This window comes from Bombina bombina, chromosome 2 (assembly GCF_027579735.1).
Source record: "Bombina bombina isolate aBomBom1 chromosome 2, aBomBom1.pri, whole genome shotgun sequence".
NCBI lineage: Eukaryota > Metazoa > Chordata > Amphibia > Anura > Bombinatoridae > Bombina > Bombina bombina.
The window spans coordinates 1,144,564,704-1,144,582,444 of NC_069500.1; the positions used below are offsets into that span (position 1 = coordinate 1,144,564,704).

The 17,741-nt window shown below is 36.1% G+C and overlaps 1 protein-coding gene across 2 annotated transcripts in view; it reads left to right on the forward strand.

Moving 5' to 3' along the window:
* The window catches only part of PALLD (palladin, cytoskeletal associated protein), a 641,289-nt gene that overhangs the window by 175,201 nt on the left and 448,347 nt on the right, over window positions 1-17,741 (forward strand). The gene's annotated exons all lie outside the window — the stretch shown is intronic.

Consider the following 17,741-nt stretch of genomic DNA (forward strand, 5'->3'; position numbering starts at 1 on the left):
TTAATCTTATAAAAATTACTTTTTCCATCTATTGTTGAAGTATTCTACCAATTAAAGTTAGTCATCAACACCAGGCATGCCCCAATATGAAACAGAAGCAAATATATACAAAACTATGGCAAATATTCTCTAAAAGTTCATAAAGACAAGGTATGAAGGCAGGTAAACAGAAACTTAAAGCATTTGTTAAGATACTGACAACTTACAATTGCAGTAATTATGCAAACCATACACAGAGACATAACCTTTTAGATTTTATGTCACTTTTGCAGCATTATAAAAAAAAAAATTAAACTGATATTGCGAAACATTCAGACTATGACAGTTCTAGAAGGGCAGAATAGGTAAAATATTTTATAATTATGATTTAGAGGGACAATAACTAAAAAAGGCTAAGACATAAAGATATATTCAAAGCAAAGTTTAGCCTAAGAAAATATTATCCAGATATATTAAAAATGCATGATATTAACTGTTTAAATATTCAAGAAATAAATGTAAGGTTTTAGTAAAGTAATGGGCGTCACCATGTTGTAACGATGTTACCTATGGTTAAAAAGCCTGCTCTTCTTAATTATAGAATTAGGTGTGTGCATATGTATTTATGTAATTATATGTAAGTCTAAGAGTCCACTTGTTTGTAGATCACCTTCTTAAGAGCTGACTACAACAGTGCGACTCTTGGCAGGGCCCTCTACCCATTTAATCCCTATAATTGTTTTGTTGTACTCCCACTTTGTTTATAGCGCTACGGAATCTGTTGGCGCTCTACAAATAACCGATAATAATAATAATATGGTGTGTATATATGTATTTACAGACATATATACACATATAAACACATAAATACATATGTATACATAAATAGACATATTTATAAGTGCATTGGTCTCCTTTGCAGTTTAGTACATGTTAAAGCAAATTTGTGCAATATTCATTTTTAATAAAGTATTTAACTGTGTATCTACTGTAAATATTTGACATTTCAATGTTCTGCACTAAGCAGAATATATTCTATGTATTTTTAAATGGATATTCCTTTATATATCTGTATATATCTATATCTATATATAATCATGTATATATATATATATATATATATATATATATATATATATACTGTATGTATAAATATATATTTGTGCAAAATCAGATATATGTAGAAATGTATATTTATGAATAAATAGAACATATTATTCTATGTGCAGAACATTGGAATCTGAAATATTCATATTTTTACGTCGGGTTAGCATACTTGAGAATATGCTATTGTGTATAAGCACAAGAAGCACACTTTTTTGCTTCATTGACTTCTATGGGCGAATATCTTGTCACGCTCACGATATTCTAAGCTCGGCTTTTTATGCTTGTTGGGTTTAGAGCAAGAGTGATAACTGTTTAGTTTCAACTTGTAATATGAGCACTGAATCTGACGCAATGAGAAAGCTTACTTCTAGCATAGTTAACGCTTGAGCAGAAGCGTTAAATAATTATAGCGCTCCACTTGTAATCTGGCCTTAATTGTTTTATTGATATTGTACAGCTGGTTAGGGACGGAATTTGTAAAGAGTGTTTTTAAATACTGTCTGAATAGTTGGCTTTTTATAATGTGTTTCCAATAAATAATGACAGTAATTAGGAGTGCTGCAGCAGATTTTCCAGATAGATAGATAGATAGATAGATAGATAGATAGATAGATAGATAGATATAGATATGTTTTCCTCTCAAAAAGAGATTTATTTAAATACTTGTAATTAGCTATACGGCAATCTGCTATATTTATAACTCTGCTACTTTTGGGTTTTTATTTTATTTTTTAGCTACAACACACTTTCCCTGGGTTCTTGATGTCCTGTCTGTCATTTTACTCAAATAAAAGTGTATATATATATATATATATATATATATATATATATATATATATATATATACATACATACAAAAAAGACTCGTCTCTCCTTTTCAAAGTTTTTACATTTATTGGTTCCAACGTTTCGGCCCCAACCTGGGCCTTTGTCTCAGGCACTAAGAAGTCATGTTAGAGGGCTAACTTTACATGGAAACATATACAGTATATATATCAATTGAAATATAAACACATGGCACCACACATGTGGTAGTGTGGGTGAGTGTATATTTGTGTGGTGATCTAAAAATCTGCTAGAAGCTTATTTCCTTTGCTTTACAAGTCACATTAATTCCTTTTGACACATAAAAAGGTGTTTGATTATTTCAAGATATAGTAATCTCACTTTAAGTTTTTTCCTCGTGTAATACTATTTTTTTCTGAAGTCAGTGATTAAAACCTGTATTTTGATCTTTCTCCTTGACTGGACAACATATTGGCTAGATTCCATCTTCTTCCACATGGTGACCTATCTTTTATCCATAGACTCACAAATGTTCTTGTTTATCCAGCTGACTTCATTTAACTGTTAACTTGGTTAAGTAGTGGTAATTCTTTCCAACAGGTGTTGTAGCTATTTTATCACTATTCCTCATATGTTCTTAGGAATGTCTTACAACAAAGCCTTATACCAGTGCTACAGCAATAATCCCAAGGAATGTCTACTATCTGTACATTATTGTCTAACATTACCAAAATACAGAAGAAAGGTTGTAGGCCTGTAAAAGTTGGTAAAGAATCCAAGAAATAAAACAAAAAAACAAAAATAAAAACAAGAAGAAACCACTCAATAAGCCTAACTACCTGGGGGGCAAGGGGCACTGCTGCTAAGAAAATAGCATTCTGCCTTATGATACCCTTGTAAAAAAAAATTGAAGAGGACATATCTAATGAGAGGTGAACTTATTAAATAAGTCACATAATTTGTTATATTTGGGCTGATCTTTCTCTTCTATTCATTTGTATTTATTTTTGTAGATACCTGTATACACATTTGGGTTAGTGCTGCTTATAAGGATTAATGATGTTTGGAAATAATTTTCTGTATAACAATTTTATTTATTTACCACAGATCTTTAATGTGGTTTGCCTAATTACATGTATCATTCACTCTATTTCTTAAGCAGTTGTAACAAATCCTTTTAAATCCCTTCCCACAAATGATATACACGTAAACTAAGGCAAGGATGATGGCTTAGAAAAAAACATTCCTATTGTGTTAAACTTCAGGCAATTATGTTTTTTATATTTGCTTATTCACATGCCTACAAAAACTAATTTTTAAATATTATTCACATTGCCTGATATTTTGATATGTATCTTGTTTTATAGCTACAAATTCTTGTGTGTTTTTTTTTTTTCTAGAACCAAAAATACAAAACCCAATTCTAAAATGTTCCATAATATAACAGTATCAGTAACAGATAAACAGAAATTATTTTGACAATTTCAAGTGTATAAATTGTGTAAGAATAGCTTACATCTTACTTGTACAAATACTGCCCTTGAAAGCCAAAATAAAATTCATTATCCTAACACTTGAATGCCACTGAATGATTGGACACCTTTCCTATCCACCAGATTAGTCTGAAAACATATTCATTTCTTGATATCTGGATTCCTTTTCTATGACAAGTCAAATGACATATGCTTTGTTATTAAAATATTTGTTTTCTTACATTCAAAATAGTTAAAGGGACATTTCAATAATCTTTTATTACTCAGACAGAGCATGCAATTAAAACGAAAGTTTCAATGTATTCTATTAGCAAATTTGCACCATTCCATTAGTATTGTTCGTTAAAAAAGAAGTAAACATAGGTAGGATTATATGAGCTCTGGAGTGTGTACTTGTCTTTAGCACTCTATGGCTTCAGTGTTTGCAACAATGTATAACATTACTACAAACATTACTGCAAACACTGATTTCATAGAGTCCGGGAGGCATGTGTACATTTTTGAGTTCCTTTGAACCTCCCAGGTTTACCCTTCTGTAAAAATACCAAAATAATAAAGCAAGTGGGATATCATAAGTAAATTGGAAAGTTCTTTACATTTGTATGCGCCATCTAAACCATTAAAGTTTATTTCTTTAAGTTAAAAAATGTTAAGAAAAGGCTTTTCCCATGGACTTTTACTAGGGTTTCAGAAGACCTACACAAAAGAAAAACACAACTGTGTTTCAAATGTACTTTTATTATAAAATGTACTTAGTTCTCTTGGTATCTTTTGTTGAAATGAAGGAAGACAGACACGTGTTATTACAGCAGTTATAACAATGTTATACATTTGTAAGAGCACTAGATGGCAGCAGTCTTTAGTGCCATGTAGTGCTCCAGACATGTCCACTCTAAGGGCTCCATTTATGAAGCAGCAAATGCTGCTTTGGAGGCCATCATTTCAGGCTTTGCCTAAAACAGAAGTTAAGAAGAAGTGGACGTAAGACCTCTGCTCCTTAACCTCTCCGGCCCCTTTTAGGTGGCAGATTGAAATCATCCCGATACGATATGATCGGGATGATTTATAGCCCCTGCTAGCGGACGATTAGCCACCAGTGAGCAGGGGGCGGCATTGCACCAGTATTTCAATAGAAATGCTTGTGCAATGTTAAATGCGGACAGCGTATGCTGTGCACATTTAGCGATGTCGAGCGGACATGAATCGCTATAGCAAATCATGTCCACTATCTGAGTATGATCTTCAACAAAGAATACCATCAGAATTAAACAATTTGTTAGCAGAAGTAAATGGGAAACTTAAAAAATTGTATGCTCTATCTGAAAAATGAAAGGAAAATGTGGGGTTTTATGTCTTTAAGCTATATTATGTGAACTAAAAATATATTAATTATTTAATTTTAATTAAAAGGACAAAAATATCCCAAATGATTGATATATCTTGAATTTGTTCACTAGATTTTTATTTTCTCTCTTAACATATTTTGATTTATCCCTAAAATGGTATTACTCAAAGTATCTATAAACTTCAAACACTGTAATCCTTCTGTCCCCGTCTGCCTTCTTTTTTATTTATTGTATAGTGCAGCGGGATATGTTGGCACATTACAAATAATGATAATGAATTTTAAAAAAAGAGCCTTCATCTGTTAAATTTAAATTTAATGCAAAGTTAATTCACTCACAGAAACAATATGCCAGAAAAAAGTAATGCCAGTCTCCAAAGGCAGTTGGCAAGCAAAAATATGAGGATATTCTTGCTTGAAAGTGTGCTCATGTAGGGAAATCCTATATCTCAGCTTGTCGTTCCAGGACTGGAATTATATACTTTCCAACATACTTTGAATAACTAAGCTGGTACAGACAAAAACATATATTCAATGAAGGGAAGGTTGTTTTTTATAGGTAACTGGATTTCTAGAGCCTTATGTTTTTCCATCAAAGTTTATTTCAGTTTTTACATCATATCTTATTTTGCAGTTCTACAAATTAAATCTGGCTTACAAAATATATATATATATATATATATATATATATATATATATATATATTACTATTGAAAAATAGGGTATGATTGTAAGATGTATTTTATTACTAAAATACTATCGGATAGATTTAGAGTTCTGTGTTAGCCGTCAAAAGCAGCATTAAGGAGTCCTAACACTGCTTTTGGCCGGCCGCTGGTATTTAGAGTCAGGCAGGAAAGGGTCTAACGCTCACTTTCAAGCCGCGACTTTTCCATACGGCAGATCCCCTTACGCCAATTGCGTATCCTATCTTTTCAGTGGGATCTGCCTAACGCCGGTATTTAGAGTCTTGGGAGAAGTGAGCGGAAGAGGCTCTACCGACAAGACTCCAGCCACAGAAAAAAGTCAGTAGTTATGAGCTTTCTGGGCTAATGCCGGTTTATAAAGCTCTTAACTACTGTGCTACAAAGTACACTAACACCCATAAACTACCTATGTACCCCTAAACTGAGTTCCGCCCACATCGCCGCCACTATAATAATTTTTTTAACCCCTAATCTGCCAACCGCACACCGCCGCCACATACATTATCCCTATGAACCCCTAATCTGCTGCCCCTAACACTGCCGACCCCTATATTATATTTATTAACCCCTAATCTGCCCCCCCCCCAACGTCGCTGCTACCTTACCTACACTTATTAACCCCTAATCTGCCGACCGGACCTTGCCGCTACTCTAATAAATGTATTAACCCCTAAAGCTAAGTCTAACCCTAACCATAACACCCCCCTAAATTAAATATAATTTTAATCTAACGAAATAAATTAAATCTTATTAACTAAAGTATTCCTATTTAAAACTTAATACTTACCTGTAAAATAAACCTTAATATAGCTAAAATATAACAAATAATTATATTGTAGCTATTTTAGGATTTATATTTATTTTACATGCAACTTTGTATTTATTTTAACTAGGTACAATAGCTATTAAATAGTTATTAACTATTTAATAGCTACCTAGTTAAAATAATTACAAAATTACCTTAAAATAAATCCTAACCAAAGTTACAATTAAACCTAACACTACACTATAATTAAATAAATTAAATAAATTACCGACAATTAAATAAACTAAAATAAATTACAAAAAAAACAAACACTAAATTACAAAAAATAAAAAAAGATTACAAGAATTTTAAGCTAATTACACCTACTCTAAGCCCCCTAATAAAATAACAAAGCCCCCCAAAATAAAAAAATTACCCTACCCTAATCTAAATTACAAAAGTTAACAGCTCTATTACCAGCCCTTAAAAGGGCTTTTTGCAGGGCATGCCCCAAAGAAATCAGCTCTTTTGCCTGTAAAAAAAAACACAATACCACCCCCCAACATTACAACCCACCACCCACATACCCCTACTCTAACCCAAACCCCCCTTAAATAAACCTAACACTACCCCCCTTAAGATCTCCCTACCTTGAGTCGTCTTCACACAACCGGGCCAAAGTCTTCATCCGATGGGGCAGAAGAGGACATCCAGACCAGCAGAAGTCTTCATCCTATCCGGGAAGAAGAGGACATCCGGACCGGCAGACATCTTCATCCAAGCGGCATCTTCTATCTTCATCCATCCGGCTCCATCTTCAAGACCTCAGGCGCGGAACATCCTTCTTCCACCGATGACTACCCGATGAATGAAGGTTCCTTTAAGTGACGTCATCCAAGATGATTCTATCAGCCAATCGGAATTAAGGTAGTAGGAAAAATCTGATTGGAAAAATCTGAACAGCCAATAGAATGCAAGCTCAATCTGATTGGCTGATTGGATCAGCCAATCGGATTGAACTTGAATCTGATTGGCTGATTCAATCAGCCAATCAGATTTTTCCTAACTTAATTCCGATTGGCTGATAGAATCCTATCAGCCAATCGGAATTTGAGGGACGCCATCTTGGATAACGTCACTTAAAGCAGTGTTTTTCAACCAGTGTGCCGTGGCACACTAGTGTGCCGTGAGAGATCCTCAGGTGTGCCACGGCAGACTGACAACAGTGTGACATATTTTTTAAACTTTGCTTGTTTTTTACTCCCAGTGCAGGGGTAGTTTGTAGGAGGCATGGCATAACAGCACAATACATACAGTATGTGTGTGTTTGTGTGTATGTGTATATATATATATATGCTGTATTAGGCTACAATGTGTGAATTTTTTTAAAATTTTGGGATGGTGGTGTGCCACAGGATTTTTTAATGTAAAAAGTGTGCCACGGCAAAAAAAGGGTTAAAAATCACTGACTTAAAGGAACCTTCATTCGTCGGGTAGTCGTCGGGGAAGGAGGATGTTCCGCGCCGGAGGTCTTGAAGATGGAACCGCTCCTCGTCGGATGGATGAAGATAGAAGATGCCGCTTGGATGAAGATGTCTAACGATCTGTATGTCCTCTTCTGCCCGGATAGGATAAAGACTTCTGCCGGTCTGGATGTCCTCTTCTGCCCCATCGGATGAAGACTTCGGCCCGGTTGTGTGAAGACGACTCAAGGTAGGGAGATCTTAAGGGGGGTAGTGTTAGGTTTATTTAAGGGGGGTTTGGGTTAGAGTAGGGGTATGTGGGTGGTGGGTTGTAATGTTGGGGGGTGGTATTGTGTTTTTTTTTACAGGCAAAAGAGCTGATTTCTTTGGGGCATGCCCCGCAAAAAGCCCTTTTAAGGGCTGGTAATAGAGCTGTTAACTTTTGTAATTTAGATTAGGGTAGGGTAATTTTTTTATTTTGGGGGGCTTTGTTATTTTATTAGGGGGCTTAGAGTAGGTGTAATTAGCTTAAAATTCTTGTAATCTTTTTTTTATTTTTTGTAATTTAGTGGGGGGTTTTTGTAATTTAGTTTAGTTTATTTAATTGTAGGTAATTGTAGGTAATTTATTTAATTAATTTAATGATAGTGTAGTGTTAGGTTTAATTGTAACTTAGGTTAGGATTTATTTTACAGGTAATTTTGTAATTATTTTAACTAGGTAGCTATTAAATAGTTAATAACTATTTAATAGCTATTGTACCTAGTTAAAATAAATACAAAGTTGCATGTAAAATAAATATAAATCCTAAAATAGCTACAATATAATTATTCGTTATATTGTAGCTATAATAGGGTTTATTTTACAGGTAAGTATTTAGTTTTAAATAGGAATACTTTAGTTAATAAGATTTAATTTATTTTGTTAGATTAAAATTATATTTAACTTAGGGGGTGTTAGGGTTAGGGTTAGACTTAGCTTTAGGGGTTAATACATTTATTAAAGTAGCGGCGAGGTCCGGTCGGCAGATTAGGGGTTAATACTTGAAATTAGGTGGCGTTGATGTTAGGGAGGGCAGATTAGGGGTTAATACTATTTATTATAGGGTTTGCGAGGCAGGAGTGCGGCGGTTTAGGGGTTAATACATTTATTATAGTGGCGGCGAGGTCCGGTCGGCAGATTAGGGGTTAATAAGTGTAGGTAAGGTAGCGGCAACATTGGGGGGGCAGATTATGGGTTAATAAATATAATATAGGGGTCGGGATGTTGGGGGCAGCAGATTAGGGGTACATAGGGATAATGTATGTGGCGGCGGTGTCCGGAGCGGCAGATTAGGGGTTAATTGTGTAATGCAGGTGTCAGCGTTGTCGGGCGGCAGATTAGGGGTTAATAAGTGTAAGGTTAGGGGTGTTTAGACTCGGGGTTCATGTTAGGGTGTTAGGTGCAGACTTAGAAAGTGTTTCCCCATAGGAAACAATGGGGCTGCGTTGGGAGCTGAGCGCTGCTTTTTTGCAGGTGTTAGGTTTTTTTTCATCCCAAACTGCCCCATTGTTTCCTATGGGGGAATCGTGCACGAGCACATTTTAGCTGCTTACCGCTACTGTAAGCAACGCTGGTATTGAGGGTTGAAGCGGCGGTACATTATGCTCAATGCACCCTCTTTGGAGCCTTACGCAGCCCTTCAGACAACTCTAAATACCAGCGCTGTCTTAAGAGTGCGTTGGGAAAAAAAGCGGCGTTAGCTACGCTGGTCTTTACCGACAAAACTCTAAATCTAGCCGTATATTTTTTAAATAAATGATAGAATGACTAATGAGAAAAAAAAGCACTAAATCCATAGTTATTTTGGGAACAGATCAGCTGTTTGTGGTTTTTCCAAGGCATCCTGTATCCTAAGATTAGATATGCTTATTTGACTCAAGATAATTGCACACAAAGAAAATCCCATCGGGTTAAAAATGCACCAATAAAAGGGTTTTAAAATGAAACATTGCTCTGATCCCTGCTGGTTGCCAAAGGTAATTTGTATAGTGTATTGACAAGAGAATGTTTGTTACACAAGTAAAAGATTTAGAATTTCAAGCTTTTTCTATTCATTTTTAATCAATTAGTTCTTCTTTAAAATGATGTTTATTCAGTTCTTTTGTCCCAAATGATTTTAGCTCAGGAGATTAACAAAAATCCAGTGTCATCCATTTTAGTGCAATGGTTATGGATTACACATGAAAGGCAATTAATGTTGCACACAGACTAAGAGGCCAAAATATTTCACCAAATATTTCAGTTTATAATGTCTTTACATGGGCAGACAATCTTACACATTCCATATGTTTGAGTTATCAAGTTTTACCCAAACACAGCATCATGCAAATGCACAGTACATTCATAGTCATTTTACCTAAAAATATATATATATTTGTTTTATTTTATTATTTTTCTGTCTGTCTATCTATCTATCTATCTAAAAAAACATAAAATCCACTCATTTTGTATCATTGACTTGAGTATGTAAAAAACCTGCAGATTGTAGTTGTTATTTTCTGCATTCTTAAAGGGACACTGAACCCAATTTTTTTCTTTCGGGATTCAGATACAGCATGAAATTTTAAGCAATTTTCTAATTTACTCCTATTATCAATTTTTCTTAATTTTCTTGGTATCTTTATTTGAAATGCAAGAATGTAAGTTTAGATGCCAGCCCATTTTTGCTGAAGAACCTGGGTTGTTCTTGCTGATTAATGGATAAATTCATCCACCAATAAAAAAAGTGCTGTCCAAGGTTCTCAACTAATAAAAAAGCTTAGATGCCTTCTTTTTCAAATAAAGATAGCAAGAGAATGAAGAAAAATTGATAATAGGAGAAAATTAGAAAGTTGCTTAAAATTGCATGCTTTATCTGAATCACAAAATAAAAAAATGTGGGTTTGGTGTCCGTTTAACCTCACTCCAATCAAAATATTTGCATATTGCAGACATTTATACACAAAATAAAACTCAGTACTTCTAATTGTTTTCCAGATGTATTTATGTGTGTCTGTGTGTTTGTGTATTTTGCATCCTTTTACTGTAACTTAAATCTGAAAATTGTAGATTTTCGAGTCCTGAAAACAGGAAGAGCACACGGCAGCTTCACAACTAGCCTAACTTTGCCACATATATGTCCCTAAATTAAATTTTTTATAATTTCTGCTGAAGCCAAACAATGGATATTGTTTGGGAGGAGTTTAACTATTAAAAAATAACGGCTGCAAACAATCAGCTAGATTATGAGTTTTGAGTGCTATAAGGAAATTAACGACCGCAACATTTTTGGCGTTATTTCACCTCCCTATAGCGCTGCTATTATAAGTTAAAAAAAAGCAGGCTTGTGCGGGCGATATGGTGGCATTGAGCTTCATACCGCACCAAAATCAAATGCTGCTTTGATGTGCTCGTGCACGATTTCCCGATAGACATCAATGGGGAGGGCCGGCAAAAAAAGCCTAACACCTGTGATCGCGGAAACAGAAGCTCCGTAACGCAGCCCTATTGATGTCTATGGGGAAAAGAAAAAGTTACGTTTAAACCTAGCACCCTAACATAAACCCCGAGTCTAAACACCCCTAATTTGCTGCCCCTAACATCGCCGCCACCTATATTACAGGTATTAACCCCTAATCTGCTGCCCCCGATATCGCCGTCACCTACATACAGTTATTAACCCCTAATCAGCTGCCCATAACATCGCCGCAACCTACATTACAGTTATTAACCCCTAATCTGCCGCCCCGATATCGCCGTCACCTACATACAGTTATTAACCCCTAATCAGCTTCCCCTAACATCGCCACCACCTACATTACAGTTATTAATCCCTAATCTGTCGCCCCCGATATCGCAGTCACCTACATACAGTTATTAACCCCTAATCTGCTGCCCCTAACATCGCTGCCACCTTCATTACAGTTATTAACCCCTAATCTGCTGCCCCTAACATCACTGCCACCTACATTACAGTTATTAACCCCTAATCTGCCGCCCCAATGTCACCGCCACTATACTAAAGTTATTAACCCCTAAACCTAACCCTAACGTAACCCTAAGCCTAAATCTAACCCTAACACCCCCTAACTTAAATATAATAAAAATAAATCTAAATAAACCTTACAATTATTAACTAAATAATTCATATTTAAAACTAAATACTAACTTAACTGTAAAAAAAAAACTAAGCTAGTTACAAAATAACTAATAGTTATATTGTAGCTATCTTAGGTTTTATTTTTATTTCACTGGTAAGTTTGTATTTATTTTAACTAGGTAGACTAGTTAGTAAAAAGTTATTAACTATTTACTAGCTACCTAGTTAAAATAAATACAAAGTTATCTGTAAAATAAAACCTAACCTGCCTTACACTAAAAACTAACATTACAATAAAATAAAATAAATTAAATTATTAAAATACAATTTTCTAACTTACAAAAAAAATAAACACTAAATTACAAAAAATAAAAAACAAACGGCTAGATTACAAGTTTTGCGTTATGAGTAAAAAAGCAGCGTTAGGGCTCGTAACGCTGCTTTTTCACTACCGCTGCTATTACGAGTCTTGTAGGTACAGCTGTCCCGCACACTTTTTTGGTCGTACCGCAAATTAACTTACGCATTTTGCGTAAAGTCTTTTTCAATGGGACTTCCATAGCGCTGGTATTACAAGCTTTTTTTTTAGGCCAAAAAGTGAGCGGTACAGCCTATCCCGCAAGATTCATAACACATTCTAAAGTCAGTAGTTATGAGTTTTACGTTACAAAGCCGTAGTATAAAACTCATAACTAAAGTGCTAAAAAGTACACTAACACCCATAAACTACCTATTAACCCCTAAACCGAGACCCTCCCGCATTGCAAACACTAAAATAAAATTATTAACCCCTAATCTGCCGCTACCGACATCGCCGCCACTATAGTAAACATATTAACCCCTAAACCGCAGTACTCCGGCATCACAAACACTAGTTAAATATTATTAACCCCTAATCTGCCGCCCCTAACATCGCCACCACCTACCTACAATTATTAACCCCTAATCTGCCGCCCCTAACATCGCCGCCACCTACCTACAATTATTAACCCCTAATCTGCCGTCCCCAACGTCGCCGCCACTATACTAAATTTATTAACCCCTAAACCTAAGTCTAATCCTCACCCTAACACACACTAACTTAAATATAATTAAAATAAATCTAAATAAAATCTACTCCTAAGCTAGCTACAATATAACTAATAGTTACATTGTATCTAGCTTAGGGTTTTTTTTTTTAATTTTAGTTTTTTTAAAGTTTTTATTGAGGTTATTCAGGAATACAACTTTATGCATACATTCAGAAGTTGGGACACCAAATACTTGATATGGTACAATTATGTCAAACAGTAGATTACATGGACAAGTAAGTAACAACCTCACTATTACTTATACCCAGCTACTGAACTCCATGAATGGACCTCCTTTTATATTTTTATATGTGAGTATCCCCAAAACTGCCAAAGGTCACTCTTGGACCTATGATAACTGAGATAGCTCAATAGGGGGGCTCTAGTGATATGTACGGCCACTTCTGGGCCTTAAGTAGTTAATTAAACAAAAAACAAACAAACGCTCCACACCTTGCTCTGCCAGATAACAAGTAGATAAGCCACATTATGAGAGTACTCAATTATTACCCAGGACATTGGGGGGGGATATTGGCTAAGACCAGTCATTACCCTAAGTTGTGGGGCCCTGATGAGTGTACCCTGTCCCTTGATTAATACCAGCTGTCAGGTAGGGGGCCGTATTTAAGCAGGATATAGGGGATGGTCAATAAGATTATTATTAGGAGTGAGTAGTTAGCATTACCTTCGACAACATATCTACCCACTTCAGAGCCAACCCTCTCAAACCACATATGAGCTCCCCGTCTCCCCACCTGAGCATTAAAGGCACTTTAGAACCACACAATCCATATAAGGCAATAGTACTAAACAGTTTATAGTATGTAAGTGGAGAGCGTAGGAGAACCCACACACAAGGGTAAACCATAAGAGATCAAACTATGTACAATTAAACTAAGCAACATTAATCAGTGCATTACTATTTTCCCTATTATCGCATTATTAAACACAATAATAAGCGCTTGCGAGCATAGGTAAGGTACCTAGACATTGTTCTTGGCAGATATATTTATATGTCTGTAATATAAAATGTTCCTGTATTAGATATGACTACATATTACATATGAGCTCCCCGTCTCCCCACCTGAGCATTAAAGGCACTTTAGAACCCCACAATCCATATAAGGCAATAGTGCTAAACAGTTTATAGTATGTAAGTGGAGAGCGTAGGAGAACCCACACACGAGGGTAAACCATAAGAGATCAAACTATGTACAATTAAACTAAGCAATATTAATCAGTGCATTACTATTTTCCCTATTATCGCATTAATAAACACAATAATAAGCTCTTGCGAGCATAGGTAAGGTACCTAGACATTGTTCTTGGCAGATATATTTATATGTCTGTAATATAAAATGTTCCTGTATTAGATATGACTACAGTGGCAAAGCTCTATACGTGCTCTCAATTTAGGCAACAAAAAATGAAAAAAGAAAAAGGTTGCACAACAGAGCAGAGAGTTCAACCTGTTCAGCCAATTCCAGACCGTAATCGGCATTGAAGAGAAGTCTATGTGAAAGATGAGGAACCTAGCATTGTAACGAGGGGAGCACTCCACAGTACTAGTACCTCTTGTAGATGTTTGCCCTCAGCCACAGGAAAGTTAGCAGCGCAGCTCGGCTCCGTATCCGTGCACCTAGGCAATCGTCATTTTGTTTTCTGGCCTCTCCGCTGTGATCCAGCATCAGTACCCCCGGTGCCATCCCCACTGAGCTGCGAGGTCATCTTGTGGGCTATGGGAATTGGAGGAGCAGTGTTCAGTGGCTCGGCTTGAAAACCCGACAACTCCACTGCAGCGTCTGGTGCGCTGGTCTGTACCTCGGGATCCTCAGGGCACTGTGATGCACTTAAGATCCGATCGTGAGGACGTCTGTTCCAGCTAAGATCTAGCTTCAAACTTTCTTCCACGTCTGGTCTGGCAGTGTCCAAAGGGGTAAATTGCTCTATATTCCCTTGTGATGAAGTGTCCCTAAGAGCTGTCGCTGGGAAAAGCAATAACATTAGATCCCTTTCAAGTTGTTTGTATGACAGCCTGATCGCAGTTGTTATTGTGTGCTCCCATGCTGTAACGGCTTCTTAAGCATCTCGCCTATGCTCCATTATTCTTCACATATATGAGTAAGCAATAAATTGGCTTTATGTGGCTTCTCAATAAAAGACAGATTCAGAGCAAATTGTAGACGATAAGTCTTCTTCTTTGTTTTTTTTTAATTATCCTGTTGCAGGATATCGTAACCCCGGAGTTCGGGGGGGGGGGGTCAATTACATGCGGCAGCCCCAGACCTACGCTAAGAATCCTTTTCAAGTGTCTCTGGCAGTAATCAATCTGCAGCTCGATCACATTCAGTGGCAATATGGCTACTAGGCCCTTGTAAAATGTCTCTTGCGTAGCTGTCCCAAAGAGCATAGGCAAAGACCCTGTCTTGGCTTCAGCTCCAAGGATGTCCAAACTTTAACAGAAATAGTAATCCAAAAGTATAGAATGCTGCAGAATTATAGTAGATTTCTTGGGTAAAATCACATATTCTCCAGGAGCTTCATTGAAACACGACCTGCCGCTTTGAAAGTAGGCTCCGCCCCCCTTAGGGTTTATTTTTATTTTACAGGCAAGTTTGTATTTATTTTAACTAGGTAGATTAGTTACTAAATAGTTATTAACTATTTACTAACTACCTAGCTAAAATAAATACAAATTTACCTAACCTGTCTTACACTAACACCTAACCTTACACTACAATTAAATAAATTACCTAAATTAAATACAATTACCTAAATTAAATACAAATACCTAAATTACAAAAAAACAAAAAACACTAAATTACTAAAAACAAAAAACACTAAATTACACAAAATAAAAAACAAATTACAAGATATTTAAACTAATTACACCTAATCTAATAGCCCTATCAAAAAACAAAGCCTCCCCCAAAATAAAAAAAAAAACCTAGCCTAAACTAAACTACCAATAGCCCTTAAAAGGGCCTTTTGCGGGGCATTGCCCCAAAGGAAATCAGCTCTTTTACCTGTAAAAAAAATACAAACACCCCCCCAACAGTAAAACCCACCACCCACACAACCAACCCCCAAATAAAACCCTAACTAAAAAAACCTAAGCTCCCCATTGCCCTGAAAAGGGCATTTGGATGGGCATTGCCCTTAAAAGGGCATTTAGCTCTATTTCTGCCCAAACCCTAATCTAAAACTAAAACCCACCCAATAAACCCTTAAAAAACCTAACACTAACCCCTGAAGATCCACTTACAGTTTTGAAGACCGGACGAAGCCGGGAGAAGTCCTCAGCGAAGACAGGAGAAGTCTTCATCCAAGCTGGGAGAAGTGGTCCTCCAGATGGGCAGAAGTCTTCATCCAGACGGCATCTTCTATCTTCATCCATCTTCTTCCGCCGACTCCCGACGAATGAAGGTTCCTTTAAGTGATGTCATCCAAGATGGCGTCCCTTAGATTCCAATTGGCTGATAAAATTCTATCAGCCAATCAGAATTAAGGTTGAAAAAATCCTTTTGGCTGATTAGCGGCAGATTAGGGGTTAATAAGTATAATGTAGGTGTCGGTGATGTTGGGAGCGTTAGATTAGGGGTCTTTAGATTCGGGGTTCATGTTAGGGTGTTAGGTGTAAACATAAAATGTGTTTCCCCATAGGAATCAATGGGGCTGCATTACGGAGCTTTACGCTGCTTTATTGCAGGTGTTAGGCTTTTTTCCCCATTGATATTTATGGGGAAATCGTGCACGAGCACGTATAACTAGCTCACCGCTTACTTAAGCAGCGCTGGTATTGGAGTGCGGTATGGAGTACAATTTTGCTCTACGCTCACTTCTTGTCTTTTAACACCGGGTTTATAAAAACCCGTAATACCAGCGCTGTAGGGAAGTGAGCGGTGACAATAACGTGCAAGTTAGCACCATACCCCTCTTACCGCAAAACTCGTAATCTAGCCGCTAATTATCAAAAATAAAAATGAATTACTCCTAATCTAATAGCCCTATCAAAATAAAAAATCCCCCCCAAAATAAAAAAAACCCTAGCCTACACTAAACTGCCAATGGCCCTTAAAAGTGCCTTTTGCGGGGCATTGCCCCAAAGAAATCAGCTCTTTTGCCTGTAAAAAAAAATACATACACCCCCCCAACAGTAAAACCCACCACCCACCCAACCAAACCCCCCAAATAAAAAATACTGTTGGGTGTTTGTATTTTTTTTTCAGGTAAAAGAGCTGTTTTTTATTTTTTGTAATTTAGTGTTTATTTTTTTGTAAGTTAGAAAATTTTAATAATTTAATTTATTTTATTTTATTGTAATGTTAGTTTTTAGTGTAAGGCAGGTTAGGTTTTATTTTACAGTTAACTTTATATTTATTTTAACTAGAAAGCTAGTAAATAGTTAATAACTATTTACTAACTAGTCTACCTAGTTAAAATAAATACAAACTTAACTATGAAATAAAAATAAAACCTAAGCTAGCTACAATATAACTATTATTTATTTTGTAGCTAGCTTAGGTTTTTTTTTTTTTACAGGTAAGTTTGTATTTAGTTTTAAATAGGAATTATTTAGTTAATAATTGTAAGGTTTATTGAGATTTATTTTAATTTTAAGTTAGGGGGTGTTAGGGTTAGACTTTGGCTTAGGGTTACGTTAGGGTTATGATTAGGGGCTAATATATTTATGTAGAGTTAGTGATGTGGGAGGTCAGGGCTGAGGTTTAGTGGTTAATAGGTTTATTATAGCGGCGGTGTGGGCGGACGGCAGATTAGGGGTTAATAATATTTAAATAGTGTTTGCGGCGTCAGGGAGCGGCGGAATAGGGGTTAATACATTTTAATAGTGGTAGCGATGTCCGGAGCGGCAGATTAGGGGTTAATAAATTTGTTATAGTGTTTGCGATGTGGGAGGGCCTCGGT